This window comes from Raphanus sativus, chromosome 3 (genome assembly GCF_000801105.2).
Source record: "Raphanus sativus cultivar WK10039 chromosome 3, ASM80110v3, whole genome shotgun sequence".
NCBI classification, from domain to species: Eukaryota; Viridiplantae; Streptophyta; class Magnoliopsida; order Brassicales; family Brassicaceae; genus Raphanus; species Raphanus sativus.
The window spans coordinates 14905819-14914872 of NC_079513.1; the positions used below are offsets into that span (position 1 = coordinate 14905819).

At 29.4% G+C, this 9054-nt stretch overlaps 1 long non-coding RNA gene across 1 annotated transcript; it reads right to left on the reverse strand.

The window, feature by feature from the left end:
• Window positions 1-5603: 5603 nt before the first annotated feature.
• LOC108834490 (uncharacterized) lies at window positions 5604-6461 on the reverse strand. Its single transcript, XR_008943585.1, has 3 exons — window positions 6382-6461; window positions 6108-6287; window positions 5604-5911 (listed from the first exon to the last, which is right to left on the reverse strand). It is a non-coding gene; the product is annotated as an uncharacterized LOC108834490 (long non-coding RNA).
• Window positions 6462-9054: the final 2593 nt, after the last annotated feature.

Below are 9054 nucleotides of genomic sequence, written 5' to 3' on the forward strand. Positions count from 1 at the left end.
ATTTTTGCAAATGTATCTTCTTCTTTTTTATATTCAACATGTTTCTTTCTCAAAAATACAAAAATATGAAATGTTTGACCTTTTTGATTATAAATTTTTTTGTTCTTTTTATATATTTAATATTTATATTAATATTTTGTTTATTTGAATTTTACTAAAATTTGATTTGTTTGTAATATGTAGTTAAAACATACGAACAGTAAAACATTATTGATAAATTAAGAAAAGTCTAAACTCACTTTATTTTTAAAACAAAAGAAATGGAAACTATTTTTTTTATAAATATTCACATGTATTAAATGATAAGAAATAACAATGACAGATTATTTTTTGAAAACCCAAAAACACAAAAACTTTATAACCCATAAAGGTCGGGTAGGGATTTGAATTCTAGGCCGGAAATATTTTTTGGACTGGACATGACCAGACTCAAATATTTACGGTCTAGCGGGTTTAGGCCGGGTCAGACCGGACCGACCCGAATTGATACCCTTGGGTTAAAATGTACAATAGTATTTTGGATTTTGAATATTATTTAAACTCTTTTAGCAAAAAGAAACACATAGATCTAAATGGATATTTAAAAAAATGTAACAAGAAAGAAATTAATTTGAAGTTCCGAATTACTTTTGAGACAAAATAGTCGATTGGTTGGTTCTGTAATTTTAAGATTTTTTTCTTTAAAAAGTAAATTCTGATTTTTTGCCATGGATTTTCTCTGTTAAAGGAGTACATGACCATTTCACTAATTATTTAATATGACATTTTTGAATATTTATGTTAATTAACTAAATATATATTATTTCCAAAAAAATAATAGTATATATTATTTTTCAGAAAAATATAAAAAAATAAGAAAGTTATTAATAACAACCATTTTAATTGTAAATTTAAATTTGTTTTAGTTATAACAAAATTGGTTGAGAAAAAATCTAACAAGATCTTACCAACAAAATTTAATATATTTATAAAATAATGTATTATTTAATTCCGTGTTTAATAATATAAAATCATTTTAAGTATTGTTAATAAAAACTACAATTATATTCTATATCTTATAAATTTTATAATAAGTCTACATTATACAAAAATAGATATATGAAATAAATAGAACAAAATATATTAAATTAACCTACTTTATTTTTAAAATTACTTTCATTTAAATAAATAAATAAAATAAATATCACTCAATATTAAAACGTGTTAAAATTTGTAAATCATGTGATAATTTTATACAAATAATTGTTAACATATTGTTTTTAAACTCACAACAATATATTGTTTTAAAAATTATTTCTATTTTTATTTTTTATTTATTTTGAAACTTAAAATGATATATAATCTAAATATAATTACATAAAAATATAAATCATATAATTAAATTTTAATTCATGTGTTATTAAAAATATGCTATTAGGAAACTTTGAAATTTAATATTCGTTAAAATTGTTAAGAACAAATCAATTTTAACATAAATTTATTGTTTGTTTATAATTACAAACAAAATTGTTGAAAAAATAAAAAACTACCACAAATTGAAAAATATTTTTTATAAAGTAATGAATTAATTTAGTAAAAAGATTCAAATTTATATAAACAAATATAATTGCATAATTTTCCAAATTTTCTTTCTAAATATAAAATTTTGAAAATAAATATTCAAATTTTATAAAAGATATAATAATAGATGCTAAAGTATAATTTTTTAAATGCAACACGAAAAGGTTGTATTGTAGAATTTAAACAGTATAATATTTTGGAAACTTAATCTAAGAACAAAAAAATCAAAAAATTAATACCATAACATCAAAAAAATCCCATATCGATAAAATTTGTTAAACTAACATTATAGATGCTACTATGCATAAAATTTACAAAATAAATAGGACGGGACTACTTTAACAGAATAATGAATTTACTTATAAAATCCTGCATACTAAAGTGATAGATGCTATAGCATATATTTTAAATACATGAAAACATAAATTAACCTAAAAATATTTTTTCTATACTATAACTAAATAATATTTTAAAATGTATTGTATGCAAACTACAGAGGCCAGAAACATATTTTGTATGTGATTCTCTATTTGATTGTTTTAGATTATGAATTTATTATACAAAACTCGAAAATATATTAGCATAAAACTACTAATAACAAATATTTGTAATGTATATAAAAATCATTATATTATTAGTAATAATGAGTAAGAAACTTAAAACAATAAGATTATATAATTAATATTAATTATACAATATATAACTCTAAACTGTAAATCATATATTTAAAAATTTTAATGGTAACTAGATCTTGACCCGTGCGATCGCACAAATATTAATTTTTAGTTTTGGTTTTTTATTTATTTATACTAATAGTATATTTGTAATATTTGATCGTTTTATATTGACTAAGCTTGGGGTGGGTATTTGGATATCCACTCGAATTCGGTTAAAATCTATTCGGGTTTGATATTTTCGAGTTTAAAGATTTTAACTCTATTTGGTATTTATAAATTTTGGTTTCAGTCTGATTCGGATCTTTGCGGGTTTGATAACCCGTTTTAAACTATTTTTAATTTTTCAAAATTTATATATTTAAAACTTCCCTAAATCTAAAAATAAAAATAATATAACATGTAAACCAAAGTACCTAAATTAAAAATTAAAAATAAGTTCGACTTGAATATTTGGATGAAGAATAAACATATATTTTAATTAGTTTGGTGTTTTGATTATTGTTTATCTACTTTAGATGTTTATTTTTGATTATTTTTTTATATTTAAAATATTTAAAGAACTTATAATAGCTTATATCTTGGATATTAATTCGAAAAATAGCTACATATTGAAGTATATAAATATGATTTAGATACATTTGAATATCCGAAATATTTCGTTCGGATAAGGTTTGGTTATGGTTCTCTAGATATCAAAATGGTAAATCCGTTTAAATATTATCTAGTTCCGGTTTAAATTTGGTAATACTTTTTCGTTCAGATTTTTTAAATGAAGAGTTAATATTATAATTTTATGAATTATTTGTCCAATAAAAATGTATTTTTTTTGAATTTGACATTGATTTAAAGGATAAGTAAATGAAATGTATTTAATTCAATTTAATTTTGAAAAACACATTAATCTAAGTGGAAAAGACAAAACATTAAAATATGGAGTATTATTTAATTGTGTATTTAATTTTGGAAAAGACATTAATCTAACTGAAAAAGACAAACATTGAAATAGGAAACTCATTTAATTCTCAATGGCATGGAATTGTAATTAAATTTGAAAACTAATGGTATTTTTATATGTGTACTTCTGTTTTAATAAGATAGATATCAAAATACACTTATAAAATAAAAAAAGTATTCGCACAGAAGTACATGTCAAATTCTAGTTTATTTTTAATATTTAATAAAAGCTGTAGAAAATTGATTTTGAGAATTAATATTTTTTGTAACCCTTGTTTGTAAAACAAAAGCATGATTGTTTTAGAAAGAAAAAAGTGGTTGTCCAAATCACCTACAACCAAGGCCAACCAATCCTAAATAAGTAAAAACAAATATACAATTTCATGTTTATGTTTATGTAGAAATATATCAAAAATATTTCAATTTTAACCGTATCTAAAATGAATTAAGAAAAAAAAGAAAGTAATGTATAGATTTATAGTAATGAAAAAAAGAAAAAATTAAGAAAAAGACATCAATGATCCTTAAATTAGTATGGAAAAAACTCCCTGACAACCTCTCCTTCCACCTGTTAACAAAATAATGGTTTAACCCATTTTAATTAGGGTTTTTAGTGATTAAACCTCTAAAATAATTTTTTAATCAGATGAAAAACTTCTAACTAATTTTTTGTGTGTTTTAAACCTCTAAATATTAAATCGTTAATGATGTTAACCTTCATTAACAAAATTGTTTTTTTTTTCTTAATGGAGGCATGTTAAATCGAAACATGACGTTTCATGTATTTTCAAATACGACACGAGGTTCTTATATTTAATAGATATTTTAGTGATATAAACATCCAATTATTTTTAAATCGGATGGAAAATTCTCAACTAAAACTTTATGTTTTTAAACCCTCAACTAAAACTTTATGTTTTAAAACCCTCAACTAAAACCTTTAATATTTTTAACCCTTTGTAAACAAAGTTATATTTTCTGAACGGGAACCGTTATAAATTGAAACACGGAATTTCATGTAATCACATAAACGACATGAAATATTTAAAAACCCCTATACCAATGAGTAATGACAATCACAATTTATCCTCAAATAAAAATATTAGATTATTTTTCATTTTCAAAAACCATTGAAAGTGAGATAAGTCAAAAAGTTGTGTTTTTCTAATTCTAATTCGTTCTTTCCTATTCATTTATTTAATATTACAAAATTCACATTAAAATAGTTGGAGATTTAAATCACTAAAATATATATTGATTACAAGAATCTCGTGTCGTTTTTGAAATTACGTGTGTCTCCTTTAAGAAAAAACGATTTTGTTATCAGAATGTTTAAAAACATAAAAATCTAGTTTGAAATTTTTTATCCGATTTAAAAGTATTTGGAGGTTTAAGTCCTTTAAAACCCTTTTAGTTATTAAAATAAATAAATTAAAATAATAATAATTATTTTTTTAGAATCTCCTTCTAAAGATTCACCGGTGAGGTTGCTATAAGAAGCTGAATTTAAAAATTCGATCCAAACAGATATCCAAAAGCCTAAAACTACTAAATACAAGGGAAACTATCTTTAAGTTCATAACCTAGAAGAACTATCTTTAGCTAAACCAAGTTAGATCTGGTCCTTTTTAGATTGGCTTAACTTTGGATCTTTTGCATTTAATTAATGAGTTTGTGTACTCACACTAATGATATGCAACTGACTTTAATATACGAAGTCCACTATAAACAAACAAACTTATATTCAGTTTTAACCAATAGCTAAAGAAGACCCACACAAGATGTAAAGATGAGTTTTTGTGACAGCTTAAAGCTATCCCACTTGGTTTAGCTATTTATTATTTACTTCTGGTCATACTGGTTTATTTCATTAACCGTTTGTCTGTTCACTCAAACTATATGTACTGGTTTTACGACCATTTTAGATAATCAATCAAACAATCAAATAATTATCTTTATCTCTTTATTTTCTCTCTATCGTCATCATCATTCATCTTTATCAATCATCATCCACCATCATCAAATCTTTGTTCTTCAAGATGATTCTTCTTCTTTGTAGTCATCTTCTAGGCTTGATTTGCCTTTCTTAGGATTCTCGGTGAATCCCTAAACTATCCTGTTACAGTTTTTTAACCTTTTTTACTGCCAATACTACTAGTTAGTCTTCTAGTCCTGCCTCTTTACTTCAATGATAGTTACAGGAGCTCATGACTTCTTAGGTGGCCCAACTCGTGGGTCTCTTCCTCTTCTTCTCCTCTCCACGTACTTCCCTCAACAGCTCTTTAAGTTCTTCACATAGCGGTTCTGGAGTCAGGTGAATCATTTCATCATCATCATCAACAACAGCACTATCCTCATCTGGATCTGTCTCCTCCTCATCACTTAGCCATCCACATCTCTTGACCCCTAAAGAACGATAATTACAACACTAGGAAGAATTATTCAAGTGTTTGTGATGTTTATCGCTATGAGTTTGTTACTTAGTCACCTCCAACAGAATGGTGTGCATAATCCGATGACTGAAAAGCTTTTGGTGATTCATAATCTTCTACTTCTCCCGATGGAAAAGGTGATGGTGATGAGTCCATGATCTCTGTCTCGCTAGAGATCGACAAAGCATCAGTTTGGCAAGTCTGTGTATCTGTCTCAGTACCACATCCCACTAAAGTTGTTGAATTGCTACCAATATTGTCTCTTACATCCTCAAGATGCTGATCCTCCTGCTCATGTAATACAAAAGATAGATCATGATGTTAGTGGCTAAATCAAGTTCAAGAAACCAGTCTTTAGTCTCAGATAAGTTGATAATTCATGCAAGCAAAACTATTATCAGCAAATTGAAGTGGTAAAGTGGTCAAGGGTTTAAAGAGTTCAGTGTAAAACTTTGAGGAGGCAAATATAGAAAGAGTAAATGACCTATACTTCTTCTGTTTCTTCTTCCTGAGCCATCTCTAGGTTTTGTTCCTCAGCCATTTCTTCTTGTTCTTCTTGTTCAGCCACATGATTGTCTTGCTCTCCTTGCTTTTCAAGACATTTATTTAGAAGCACCGAGTAACTAAACTCTTCGATCAGAAACCATCCCCCCTCACCATACAACTGAAGTTCAAAAGTGAGTGAAACTGTTACTTTCAAACGAATTAAAGCTTTAAAAGGAAGTAAAAAATGGAGAGCCTAAAACCAAGGGACATACCTCTAGCAGTTCCTTGATAACACGCTCCTCAAATCCAAATGCTCTCATGGCATCAGGTGCTGCGTCCTCCCGCATCAACCCAGCCTTTTGCAAAAAGAGAGGAACAAAAGATACCAACTTAAATAAAAGCCCCTAGACAATAGAGAGAGAATCATACATTCACTACAAGAAAACACGCATATAGTGAGGGACATTTTCCTCGGTATGTCGTCGGAATACGGCTATTCCGACGACATACCGAGGAAAATGTCCGTCGAAAAAATGTCCTCGAAATTTCATTTTCCCTCGAAATTTCCTCGAAATTTTGTGACGGAATTTCGAGGAACAAGAATTTCGAGGAGATTTAGAGGAGAGGGATTCGTCGAAGTAGTCGTCGATATATATTGAGGGAATTTCCCTCGGTATATACCGAGGATGGTACCGACGGAAGAGTCCTCCGAAACATTCCGAGGAACAGCCATCCTCGGTATATACCGAGGGACATGTTCCTCGAAATATTTCGAGGGACGCTTCCTCGAAAAATTTTCGAGGGACGCTTCCTCGAAATTTTCGAGGGACACGTTCCTCGAAATTTTCGAGGAAGTAAGTTCCTCGGAATTTTCGAGGAACAGATTTCCGTCGAAAATTTTCGAGGAAGCATCCCTCGAAATATTTCGAGGAAAACATCCCTCGGTATATACCGAGGACATATGTTCCTCGGAATGTTTGAAAATTGTTTTTTTTTTTTAAAAAAAAATTTTGAAAAAAAAATATTTTTAAAATTTAAATTCGAAAATATAAAATTAAATTTTAAATTTAAAACATATTATATAAATTCAAAGTCATACAAAACAAAATAAAACATTTAGAGTTTTTGAAAGCAATTAAACTACGGGTTTTGGAAGTCCGGGTCTGACATGGTCGGGAAGTCCACGTTGGCGTTCGGGTTCATGCTCCTCATCATCGCCATCATTTGCTCGTTCAGCTTCCTCTCTGCCTCCCAGCCCGCTTCTTGACTCGCCACCATGGACTCCAGCGCAGATATGCGAGCATCCTTATCCCTCATCTGACTCAGAAGGACTTCTTGATCAACAAATGAGGATGGTGCAGAAGCAGACGGAACCGAGTTGGACCGACGAGCCAAACCGAACAAACGGCCCTTCTTCTTTGGAACCGACTGAAAAAAAAGTGTCAAATTTAAATAATATAAAAAATGGATTGAACTTTAAAAATGAACTTACCGCTTCTACGATTTGGTTGATCCGAACCCGAGGCAAGCCGGTAGATCCCGTTGAATCGTCATCCTCGGTTTGAAGCTGAGACACTTCCTGTTCCATTTGACTATCGATGAGGGTGACCACATCCCTCACAACACCATCATCAATCTCGCCGGTCTTCTTGTTGGTATACGCCGTCTTTATTAGGCGGAGATGATCAACCGGCTCCCCCTCATTTTCCTCCGCCTTGAAAAAAACATAAATTAAACAAACATTAGTAATTAAAAAAAATGCACAAAAAATATTAGAATCTTAAATAATATAATAAAAACCGACAAGCTTACCAAGCGATCCCCCAAACTGGCTAAAGATTGAGCACCCAAGTTATGGACGTACATGCCCTTCCCCTTACGGTCGCTCTTGCGGTTGGTGGAGTTGGTGGAAGAAGTTGCTCTCACTTCGTTCTTACTCCAATGCACACCCAACTCCCGCCAGACGATGGGGTCCATCCCCTTTGGAACCTTTAAAAAAAAATTGTTAAACAAATAAAAAAATATTTTAATAAATTTAAAAATTGTTTCGTAAATAAAAACGAACCTTGTTTATTTCCCACTTCTTCTTCCACGAGTGCATCTGCTTCCCATAGTTGTCCATAACTTTATGGACGAAGTGGTAATAGATAAACAACGTATCATCGGCATCCCAGTTGAATTGTTGCTGAAAATAAAACACAATTAGTAGAAAATTAATATTAAATATGAAAAAAATAAGTAAAAAATAAGTAAAAAATAGAATACTTACCGCAAACTGTTGAAACCACATATGCTGCTTCTCGAGAGGGAAGTCGGTGAAAGTCGGATGTCCATTGTCGAGGGACGAGTACATCATACTGTTGATCCATCCGCTGATCCCGTTCCCGGATCGGTCAAACCTAATAAAAAGAATTAATTATTTTAGAATTAATTATTTTAAATGAATCAAATTTTAATGAAAAAAAAATAGGTTTAATTACCATGTCTGACCCTGTCCACGTGGATACTGAGTGAGATATGGAAGATGGTCACGACCCGGCTGTCGAACAAACTCCGCAACTCTCAGAAGTGCCGGATGAGCAGGAGCAGGAGCAGGAGTGGGTGCCACACCGGGAGCGGGAGGAGAATGAGAGGGAAATGGAGAAGGAGATGTCTGGTAGGAGCTGTACGGCGATGCGGAACCCGAAATGGAGCCGCTCCCCGAACCACCACGACCACGACGCTGTCGAGAGCGGGTATGTTCCTCTTGAGACCTTTATATAAATAAATTTTATTTAATATATACAATTATTTATTTAATTTGTTAATATATTAAAATTGTTTAATAATAACAAAAAAGTTTAAATATATTAAAAATATTTTTAAATATTAAAAATTGTTTAATAATTACTAAAAAAATTAATATATTAAAAATTGTTTAATAATTACAAAAAAAAGTTTTAATA